This window comes from Salvelinus alpinus, chromosome 4 (genome assembly GCF_045679555.1).
Source record: "Salvelinus alpinus chromosome 4, SLU_Salpinus.1, whole genome shotgun sequence".
Taxonomy (NCBI): Eukaryota; Metazoa; Chordata; class Actinopteri; order Salmoniformes; family Salmonidae; genus Salvelinus; species Salvelinus alpinus.
In genome coordinates, this window is record NC_092089.1 from 26,261,608 (window position 1) to 26,273,728 (window position 12,121).

A 12,121-nucleotide genomic window follows, 5' to 3' on the forward strand; every position below is an offset into this window, starting at 1 on the left:
ATGTGTTTTTACATGTTGATTTGGTTCACATCAAGGATGTGGAATATACAGTATTACCAGCTATGAGGTTTGCCTAGTAAATGTATATGAATTTCTGAACGCTTCTCCAAATAAGCAAGAGGATTCTGTCAAAAGAGATATTAATTCACAGGAAATGCATTTGCATAATGAAGCTATTTGCTGAGTAAAGAAAAAATAAACCCATAAACGTCTTAATCAATGTGTTTACCAAACCAAAATGAGGTACCAATCAACACTCCAAAATTGATGATTGGACATTACATCCGTGTTACATTTTTACATTTTAGTCATCAGACTCTCTTATCCAGAGCTACTTACAGTTAGTCCATTCATCTTCAGATACAGTGCCTTCAGAATGCATTCAAACCTCTTGACTTTTCCCACATTTTGTTGTGTTACAAAGTGAGATTAACATGGATTTAATTGTCATTTTCTGTCAACGATCTACACAAAATGCTCTGTAAATACGTCTTCACCCCCCTGAGAGCTACAGTGGAATCACCTTTGCATACTGGGATTATACAATATTTGCACATTATTCTTTTAAAAATTCTTCAAGCTCTGTCAAGTTGGTTGTTGATCATGGCTAGTCAGCCATTGTCATGTCTTGCCATAGATGTTTAAGCTGATTTAAGTCAGACCTAGGCCACAGAGGAACATTCAATGTTGTCTTGGTACGCAACTCCAGTGTATATTTGGCTTTGTGTTTTAGGTTATTGTCCTGCTGAAAGGTGAATTTGTCTCCCAGTGTCTGGTGGAAAGCAGAGTGAATCAGGTTTTCCTCTAGGATTTATTCTGTGTTTAGCTCTATTCCGTTTCTTTTTATCCTAAAAACTCCCTAGTCCTTGCCGATGACAAGCATACCCACAACATGATGCAGCCACCACCATGCTTGAAAATATGAAGAGCGGTATTCAGTGATATGTTGTGTTGGATTTGCCCCAAACATAACACTTTCTTTTCAGGACATAAATTTAATTTCTTTGCCACATTTTTTGCAGTTTTACTTTAATGCCTTATTGCAAACAGGATGCATGTTTTGTAATATTTTTATTCTGTACAGGCTTCCTTCTCTCCTCCCCGACAATTAGGTTAGTATTGTGGAGTAACTACAATGTGGTTGATCCATCCTCAGTTTTCTCCCATCACAGCCATTAAACTCTGAAGCTGTTTTTTAGGTACCATTGGCCTCACGGTGAAATCCCTGAGTGGTTTCCTTCCTCTCTGGCAACTGAGTTTGGAAGGACGCCTGTATCTTTGTAATGACTGGTTGTATTGATACACCATCAAAAGTGTAATTAATAAAGGGATATTCAGTGTCTGCTTTATGACTTTTTCCCCCATCTACCAATAGCTGCCCTTCTTTGCGAGGCATTGAAAGACCTCTCTGGTCTTTGTGATTGAATCTGTGTTTGAAATTAATAGCTTGACTGAGGGACCTTACAGCTAATTGTATGTGTGGAGTCCATGCAACTTATTATGTGACTTGTTAAGCAAATGCTTACTCTTGAAATAATTTAGGCTTGCCATAACAAAGAGTTTGATACTCATTGACTCAAGCTAGGTGAGACAACAACACATCACAATCGTGTCAAGTACATTTTCTCTGAACAAAGTATTTTAGGAAAGAGAAGTGCCCTGTTAGAGTTATTTAAGATACTCTTCAAAGAGGTAGGGTTTCAGACGTTTTCTGAAGATGGGCAGGGACTCCGCTTTCCTGACTTTAGGGGGAAGCTTGTTCTGCCTGCCAAGTGACCATGACAACAAAGCAGATGGTTGATCTCTCTATTTGTCCCTTAATCCAATTATTCCAGTTTTAATTGTGCCATTGATTTGTTCCATTGATTTGTTATTAACCGGTTGTCCATCTGGAGACACAAATTAGCATTGTACTGCAGATGTGCCACGATGGCTCCAACGCACCCTGCTGTGTGTTGCGTCACTCAACAACATATTTACTAGTGCTGCTCTCCTGTGGACTTCATATCTGGTTAGAGATAATACAGTGCCTTGCAAAAGTATTCATCCCCCTTGCCGTTTTTCCTATTTTGTTGCATTACAACCTGTAATTTAAATGGATTTTTATTTTTATTTCATGTAATGGACATAAACAAAATAGTCCAAATTGGTGAAGTTAAAAAAATTACTTGTTTTAAAATATGTATATTTAAACGGAAAAGTGGTGCGTGCATATGTATTCACCCCTTTTGCTATGAAGCCCCTAAATAAGATCTGGTGCAACCAATTACCTTCAGAAGTCACATAGTTTGTTAAATAAAGTCCACCTGTGTGCAATCTAAGTGTCACATGATCTCAGTATATATACACCTGTTCTGAAAGGCCCCAGAGTCTGCAACACCACTAATCAAGGGGCACCACCAAGCAAGAGGCACCATGAAGAACAAGGAGCTCTCCAAACAGGTCAGGGACAAAGTTGTGGAGAAGTACAGATCAGGGTTGGGTTATAAAAAATATCTGAAACTTTGAACATCCCACGGAGCACCATTAAATCCATTATTAAAAAATGGAAAGAAAAAAAGATTAAAAATAAAAATAAAAAAAATGGAAAGAATATGTCACCACAACAAACCTGCCAAGAGAGGGCCGCCCACCAAAACTTACGGACCAGGCAAGGAGGGCATTAATCAGAGAGGCAACAAAGATACCAAAGATAACTCTGAAGGAGCTGCAAAGCTCCACAGCAGAGATTGGAGTATCTGTCCATAGGACCACTTTAAGTCATACACTCCACAGAGCTGGGCTTTACGGAAGAGTAGCCAGCTTAATAGCACGCTCAAGTTTTCAGTTTTTTTGTGTTATTTCTTGTTTGTTTCACAATAAAACATATTTTGCATCTTCAAAGAGGTAGGCATGTTGTGTTTATGAAATGATACAAACCTCCCAAAAAATCTGTTTTAATTCCAGTTGTAAGGCAACAAAATAGTGAAAATGCTAAGGGGGGTCTATACTTTCACAAGCCACTGTATCCTTTCTGTATGAGTATGATCCACCACCAGCATTCCTTGTTTTCCTAGCTAGGCTAGAACTAGTCTGCGTTCTGCTTCCTGGGGCTTTTCCCACACTACAGGAATGAAACTGGTGCATAATGTGCCTTGTGATAGACAATATGATGAACAAAGCTCTTCACAGAGTAACGGACCCTTAATTCAAACCCAATGAAAAAAAGATAAGAGAAAGAGTGGTTGGAGAATAATCACTGGTAGAAACTGTTGTGATAAAAAGACAAGGGAATTAAGTATGAGGGGGCTGAATGAAGGAGATGATATAATGTATTAGAAGTATTAGAACTGGGCATAAAGAGACCAACTGTGGCAAAGCCTTGTGCACACTATTTAGAGACAGTGTCATTAGTAAACACTATAGTTTACTGTTAAGAGACATCATTAGTAAACACTATAATTTACTTTTAAGAGACAACATCATTAATAGACACTATAGTTTACTTTTAAGAGACAACATCATTAATAGACACTATAGTTTACTGTTAAGAGACAACATCATTAATAAACACCATAATTTACTGTTAAGAGACACCATCATTAGTAAACACTATAGTTTACTGTAAGAGACATCATTAGTAAACACTATAATTTACTTTTAAGAGACAACATCATTAATATACACTATAGTTTACTTTTAAGAGACAACATCATTAATAGACACTATAGTTTACTGTTAAGAGACAACATCATTAATAAACACCATAATTTACTGTTAAGAGACACCATCATTAGTAAACACTATAGTTTACTGTTAAGAGACATCATTAGTAAACACTATAATTTACTTTTAAGAGACAACATCATTAATATACACTATAGTTTACTTTTAAGAGACAACATCATTAATAGACACTATAGTTTACTGTTAAGAGACAACATCATTAATAAACACCATCATTTACTTTTAAGAGACAACATCATTAATAGACACTATAGTTTACTGTTAAGAGACAACATCATTAATTACACTATAATTTACATTTAAGAGACAACATCATTAATATACACTATAGTTTACTTTTAAGAGACAACATCATTAATAGACACTATAGTTTACTGTTAAGAGACAACATCATTAATAAACACCATCATTTACTTTTAAGAGACAACATCATTAATAGACACTATAGTTTACTGTTAAGAGACAACATCATTAATTACACTATAGTTTACTTTTAAGAGTGTGGTGGCATATTTCTGCTTTACCAAATGAGGAGAGTTACAAACTTCACACACCAGTCAGAGTTATACTTAAATTACATCTTTAATAAAAAGAGCTTTGCAATAGTCTTTTTGACTTTCAATGATGTGCTATCTCTAATGAACCATTGAAAAGTACCAACAGAAAAGTACAAAGATCTTTTATAGCCAAGATACACCCCTCTCAACTTACATGACGAACCACAGATCTTAGGAACAGTTCACAAAGGTTAAGATTTGTATGAAAGATATCTATAAAACATAGTAGACAGTTACTGCTGTGTCAACAGTTTTTATTGTAAAGACCAGTGTCTGGCCCTCTTACTCCAAAAGGGAACCGTCTCTCCCTGGTACGGCATAGAACAGAACCATTAGCTCATGTTCTCTGGAATGCTCTTTAGGTTTTATCACCCAAAGACATCGTAAATCTTCTCTGTCAGTGTTATCTCATAGAGGCCCATCCTCAGTAGAACACACACACACAATAGTTAACAGAATATTATATTCTGTCGAATAAAACAACCATTATAATGCAATACAAGCATTATAATATAATCTTGCAATTTTCTACGACAAGAGACACCATCATTAATAGACACTATAGTTTACTGTTAAGAGACACCATCATTAATAAACACTATAGTTTACTGTTAAGAGACAAAATCATTAATAAACACTATTTAAGAGACAACATCATTAATAAGCACTATAGTTTGCTGTATAATAATAATAATATTAGAATCTGTAAATGTGATATTTCAGTTTTAATTGTTTTTATACATTTTCAACAATTTATTTCTAAAAACGTGTTTTTGCTTTCTCATTATGGGGTATTGTGTGTAGATTGATGAGGGGGGAAAAACAATTTAATACATTTTAGAATAAGGCTGTAATGTAACAAAATGTGTAAAAAGTGAAGGGGTCTGAATACTTTCCTAATGCACTGTGCATCTGCCATCAGTGCACATAACCATTTCTGAAAGTCTGCGTTCAGTGTAAAGGATGTCATCCATTGCATGTGAAAGTTTTATGTCGGCTATGTCTTGTGTACAGCCCTTCATCTGTAGTGATAATGACAGTTCTTTCAGTAACACAGCTAAATCTTCCCCTAGCCTTGTGTTTGTGTATTATTTTGCAATGCTCTCCGTCTTGTGTTAGCTACTGAGACAGAGTATGGAGTTACAGATGTAGGATCTTCATTTGAGCCAGTTTGCTACAGCAGGAAAATAATCCTGCAGCAACAGGATCATGTGAATCATGTGTATTATAATTAATGGATTTTTTTTTGTAGGGGTTGATACATTTTTCGTAAGGGAAAATCAAGTCTGAAATTTCAAAGTGGAAATGACAAACTTCCTCCTCAAATACACTACAAGTTTAACATGTCCTGCATTGCATCTGTATCCATGTCTGTAATTGACAGAGCAGAGGAATGCCCAAGAGGCATTTCAATTATGAAATGATGATTTAGCAGAGGAGATCAGGCATGCTAAGCACTGATTTAGCTAGGACTACGTTTTGGGCTTCTCTCTCTGGTTTTAGAAGTATGTACCCTATGATTTGTGTTACAATCAGCTTTCTATCTGCTCTGCTGAGACGTTGAGGGAGTTTCTGTACGTGAACTGCCTATTAAACCTTCATTGTACCCTGTAGTGTGTGCAAACATGTTCCGAGATGCAAGGGAATTTATGTTTGATATGGTTAATTCATATGGAGGACCAAACCTGAAAAGATTTATAAATACACATATAAACACATAAATCCACACATAATTAAATACGTTATGAGAGAGAGACGTCATCAGAGCGCGCAACAGGACACTGTACTGTCTACACTCGGTTTGTTGTTTACATTAAAACTTTTTCATTAAAGCGATTTTAATCCGAACTAAAGTTTTGTTACTAAGGATTCCACAACGCGGTTAGCCTTTACGGCTGGGACTGCAAGTTTGTGTTCCTTTTTTTGTTGTTGCGTGGATTCTGCGAGTGCTAGCTGGCTGTACTACAGACACCTGTCGTCATCGTGGGAAAGACTCATTGTTATCTTTTTGGAAAACAACTGGTTGCAGTATAGAGCCAATCTGGATACCAAGCAGATCCTGAGGGAAATCGACGAGTACCAACAGCTTTACGCTATGGAGGAACAACATACTCCTTCGTGGAAAGATCCGACTACCTCACAAAATAACTTTAACCTGACAAAAAAGGAAAAATAGATTCATCTACAGACACGGATGATTTACTTACCATTGAGGTAGAGGCTAGTGCTCTGGCTGGAATCCATGCAACAATGGAAAGGTTGTGTGAGGAGGTAGCAGGGCTGAGGGGGAGTTTGTAGTTCAGCCAGAGTGAAATTCTCAAGCTCCAAAGAGAAAACAAGACACTCACAGCCAAGGTAAAAATACACGATTCCAACATGGAATGTCTACTCAGGGAAAACAGGGTGATGAAGGAGACGCTACTAGACATACAAAGTCATAGCATGCGTGAAAATCAATGTTTTTCTGGTATTCCTGAGGACGCATCCAATAATCCAGAGGGCGCGATCAGAGAATTCATGAAATCCGCCTTGAAACTTCCTATATAGACTGTAAACAAGGTGGCTTTCCACCGAGTACACAGACTTGGAGCTCGGAGCGACAAGACCAAGGGTTCACGACCGATCATCGCAAAATTTGAACACTACCAACAAAAGGAGCTGATCAAAAGCAGAGGAAGGGAGCTTAAAGGGACCAAATTCAGTCTCAATGACCAATTTCCAAAGGAGATAAACGAACGTCGTAAGAAACTGTATCCGGTACAAAGACAACAAAGGATGGATGGTAGGCGTGCCTTTATCATTGTGGACAAACTCTTTATAGATAGACAGCTATTCCGAGACAGCTCCATAACACCGTGGCTGTACTAAATTCTACAGGGACTTCAGGTTCCGGAAAAAAAGAAGGTTATGGGAGCTGTTTAAAATATCTGAACATTATGAAGTGGATATGAACACACACGTACTCAACTACATGCTTGCTTACACATACAGACTTATACATACACATACACACCTGATCTCGCTCTCTTCTCTCACTCTCTCTTCTCTTCTCTCCCTCTCTATTGTCGAGAACGGTTTTATAATTTAATGTGTTTATTGTTTGTTTATCTTTTTTATGTATTTGTCTACAAGTTTATATATGTTTACAACAAGCAAGGGGAAGATATCAAAATAGGGGCATTGGGGAACAATAACATATTGTACGGAATACATTTGTACTGTAGTGAAGCCGTCTCTAGAGTAATGCAAGGTCTCTTTCATGATCCTGTGAAACGTCAATTGCTATGGAAATGCTGGGATGTGTTTTTCAATTATGTTGAAGGTAATTATGATGCAACTATGATGGTGATACGATATGGATTACAATTATGAATATTAAGGCTATACGCACTACATGTTACACACATAGACACTCAAACATGCAAATTGGCAGAATTATTATTTATATGGACATCACACATTATAGTCTTACTCTTATACAGACATCATACACACTCTCATTATATCATATCCAATATCATACACATCAACCTACTCAGATTTGTTACACACAATTTGTCTCAATTTTCTAACATCTGTGGCATTGGCTCACAGGCAAACAGGCAAGGGAATTTAAAAAAATATTGCTAGAACCTATTTCTTGAATTCTAAATATCAGACATTTGAAAGCTCTAGTTTTGACCTTCATAATACCTCTGATGGCAATAACTTTACAAGCACTAATTATGGTCAATTTAGCCTGAGAATAGTATCTAGTTATGGTAAGGGGTGAAATAAGTATAGCTAGTTATAATTGTAACAGTTTGGCAGATTATAAAAAAGAAGATCAGTCTTTACATGGCTAATAGAAAAGGAATATAACATATACTGTTTACAGGAAACTCACTCTACATCCTTAGATGAAGTTGCGTGGAGAAAGGAATGGGGTGGTGAAATCATTTTCTGTCATGGACAAAGGAACTCAAAGGGTGTGATGATATTCATTCGCAAAAATTTCGATCTGAAGGTGCAAATAATCAGGAATGATTCGCAAGGAAGGTGGATCCTTTTGAATATGAAAGTGGACGAAGAGCTCATTAATCTATATGGTCCAAATCAGGATGATCCACACTTCTTCGAAAAACATTTATACCAATTTATTAAACTTACAAGGGAAATCCATGAACTAATAGTACAGGTAGATAGCAATAAAAAAAATACTACAGAGATACAAAATAACTTAGAGGAAAAACAAAAAGAACTTGAGGAACTTATTCAAGAACGATCTAATGTAATCTATTACAAAAATAAAGCAAACTGGATGGAATATGGAGAAAAATGCATAAAATTCTTCCTGAATCTCCAATACAGGAACGCTAACAAAAATTATTTGCAGAAACTCGTTACTGAAGACGGAGTCATCTATGATTCTCCGAATGATATTTTAAAAGAGGAAGCTAATTATTTTAGGCAGATGTTCTCTTTTCCGTCTCATCCTCTCCCACTGAATGAAGATTACGGTAAGGAATTCTTTCCAAATAATATAAAAAATGGAAAATTAACAAATGTACAGAAAGATCAGTGCGAAGGCCAAACTACAGAATAACTTTTTTTATTTTTTATTTTATCCCATTTTCTCCCCAATTTTCGTGGTATCCAATCGCTAGTAATTACTATCTTGTCTCATCGCTACAACTCCCGTACGGGCTCGGGAGAGGCGAAGGTCGAAAGCCATGCGTCCTCCGAAGCACAACCCAACCAACTGCACTGCTTCTTAACACAGCGCGCCTCCAACCCGGAAGCTAGCCGCACCAATGTGTCGGAGGAAACACCGTGTACCTGGCCCCCTTGGTTAGCGCGCACTGCGCCCGGCCCGCCACAGGAGTCGCTGGAGCGCAATGAGACAAGGATATCCCTACCGGCCAAACCCTCCCTAACCCGGACGACGCTATGCCAATTGTGCGTCGCCCCACGGACCTCCCGGTCGCGGCCGGCTGCGACAGAGCCTGGGCGCGAACCCAGAGACTCTGGTGGCCCTAGACCACTGCGCCCCCCGGGAGGCCCCACAGAATAACTTTTTGAGGCTATTAAATCGGTAGAGGTATATCGAGTATTTTTTTATATACTAAAAGCTCCATTGTTAGATTGTTTTAACTACTGCTATAGAAATGGTAGTCTGTCAGTTACTCAGCAGGAAGGTCTGATTTCTCTATTATTAAAACAAGACCCAGATGGCAAATATAAAGACCCGGTCTATCTACAAAACTGGAGGCCCCTTACACTTCAATGTTGGGATGCAAAAATACTAGCAAAATGCATAGCACTCAGAATTAAAAGGGTTTTACCAGGTATTGTTCATCCTGATCAGACAGGTTTTTTATTTGGACGATACATTGGAGATAATATACGACAACTACTAGAAATAATAGAACATCATGAAACATATAAGAAGCCAGGAATGGTATTTATAGCGGATTTTGAAAAGGCTGGATTTTATTTATAAATGCCTGGATTTTCAATTTCGGTAATTCTCTTATAAAATGGGTAAAAATAATGTATAGCAATCCCAGGTGTAAAATAGTAAATAACGGCTACTTCTAAGAGAGTTTTGAATTGTCAAGAGGAGTTAAACAAGGGTGTTCGCTGTCACCATATCTATTCGTTATGGCCATCGAAATGCTAGCTATTAAAATCAGATCCAATAACAACATTAGAGGATTAGAAATCCAAGGCTTAAAAACAAAGGTGTCCATGTATGCCGATGACTCAAGTTTTATGTTAAGTCCGCAAGCTAGATCCCTGCAATGTCTCATTGAAGATCTAGATAACTTTTCTGTACTCTCTGGATTAAAACCCAATTATGATAAGTGTACAATGTTACGTATTGGATCCTTAAAAAAATACAACTTTTACATTACCATGCAGCTTACCTATAAAATGGGCTGATACTTGGTATTCATATCACAAAATATATAAATAAGCTCTCCACAATGAATTTCAATAGAATACTTGTAAAAATAGACAAGATCCTGCAACCATGGAGAGGTAAATACCTGTCTATTTATGGAAAAATTGCCCTGATTAACTCCTTAGTCATATCTCAGTTTACTCACTTACTTATGGCGCTGCCTACTCCTGATGATTTGTTTTTCAAATCATATGAGCAAAAAATATTTAGATTTATCTGGGACGCTAAACCAGACAAAATAAATGAGCCTATCTATATAATGAATATGAATTGGGTGGGTTGAGATTATTAAATATAAAATCACTAAACCTCTCTCTAAAAGCTTCACTCATTCAAAAGTTTTATTTGAACCCTAAATGGTTCTCAAGTAGATTACTAAGAAAAGCTCATCCATTGTTTAAAAATTGCCTTTTTGCCTTTGTGCAAATTGCCATGTCTCATTTTCGATTAATTGAAAATGATCCTTTTTTCAAAGTATCTGTCTTTTTTGCAGAGCTGGCTACAATTTCACCCCCCTGAAAAGATAGAACAAATATTACAACAAATATTATGGCTGAACTCAAATGTGCTGGTTGATAAAATACCTGTATTTATGGGAAAGATGTTTGAAAAGGGTATTTTGTTCTTAAATGATATTGTAAATTGTAATGGTAGAGTTATTTCCTTCATGAAGTTATCAGAATTGTACGGGAAGGTCTGCTCAATCCAAGAGTACAACCAATTGATTACAGCATTGCCCCAAAAATGGAGGAGGCGGGTGGCAGCGGGAGGAGGTAGGGAACTGGTCTGTCTGCCCAATATAAAGGATCAAAACTGGCGGAGGAATAAAAATAGCATAAATAGGAAAGTATACCAGTTTCATTTGAGGACCAGGATGTTGACAACTGTGCCATACAGATTGCAAAATAGTTGGGAAGAGATTCTTGATGTACCGATTCCATGGTACAGGGTGTATGAGTTGATATATAAAACAACGCAATATTCAAGACTTCATGCTTTTCAGCTAGAATCATAATATAGAATTCTTGCCACCAACAAAATGTTGAATATTTGGGGCATAAAATCATCGAAGCTCTGCAGATTTTGTTGTGAGGATACAGAATCAATAGACCATTTATTTTGGTATTGCCCTCAGGTAGCCTGTTTCTGGTCTCAGGTTCAGCAATGGCTAAAAATGCATAGCATTGATCTAAAATTGACCCTAGAAATAGTACTGTTAGGAGATCTGGAGAGACCGGGTCAGTCAATTACTAATATACTAATACTCTTAGTAAAAGTATTTATCTTCAACACGCAATCTGTAGATTATATTCGATTAGATAGATTCAAATTGTACGTTAATTAAACATCATAGCATAGTTGAAAGATATGTGTTGTGTAGAAACACGAAGTGGGTGGTATGTGGAATTGGAATTGGAGACAAGTGGGAGTGGAGTTGGTGTGTGAGAGAGAGAATGATGGTCAAAATATAAAGGAAAAAAAAGTCTAAATAAAACATACTAAAAGTACATTTGAATGACACTAAGTGGCAGTGTTTTTACAACTAATGCTGGTTTGCCTGAGTCTGATGCTGTGCAGGTGTTTGTACACATGCATATACACACACTCTCATTCAAATAAACACATACAAGAACACACACATGTAATAGTGCCAGACATGCACCCAAACATATAAAGTAGTCATTGCTGTTATGATTTCAGTTGTCCTTGATGTCCTTTGTTTTAAATGTATTATTATTATTTATTTTTTTCATTGTTGTTCGCTGTTTTCTGTCTTTTCCTTTTTTATCTTTAGTTCATTCATGCGCAGTAAGATTTATGGCTCAGTGGCACCAGACAGATCAGATCTCCACCAGTTCTGAGAGAGGGCCATAAATCACACCTGTCTTAA

General features: G+C 37.0%; 1 protein-coding gene across 2 annotated transcripts in view; it reads left to right on the forward strand.

Annotated features, from left to right (window-relative positions):
* LOC139572274 (phosphoinositide 3-kinase regulatory subunit 4-like) overlaps nt 1–12,121 on the forward strand; it is a 55,346-nt gene that overhangs the window by 30,834 nt on the left and 12,391 nt on the right. The gene's annotated exons all lie outside the window — the stretch shown is intronic.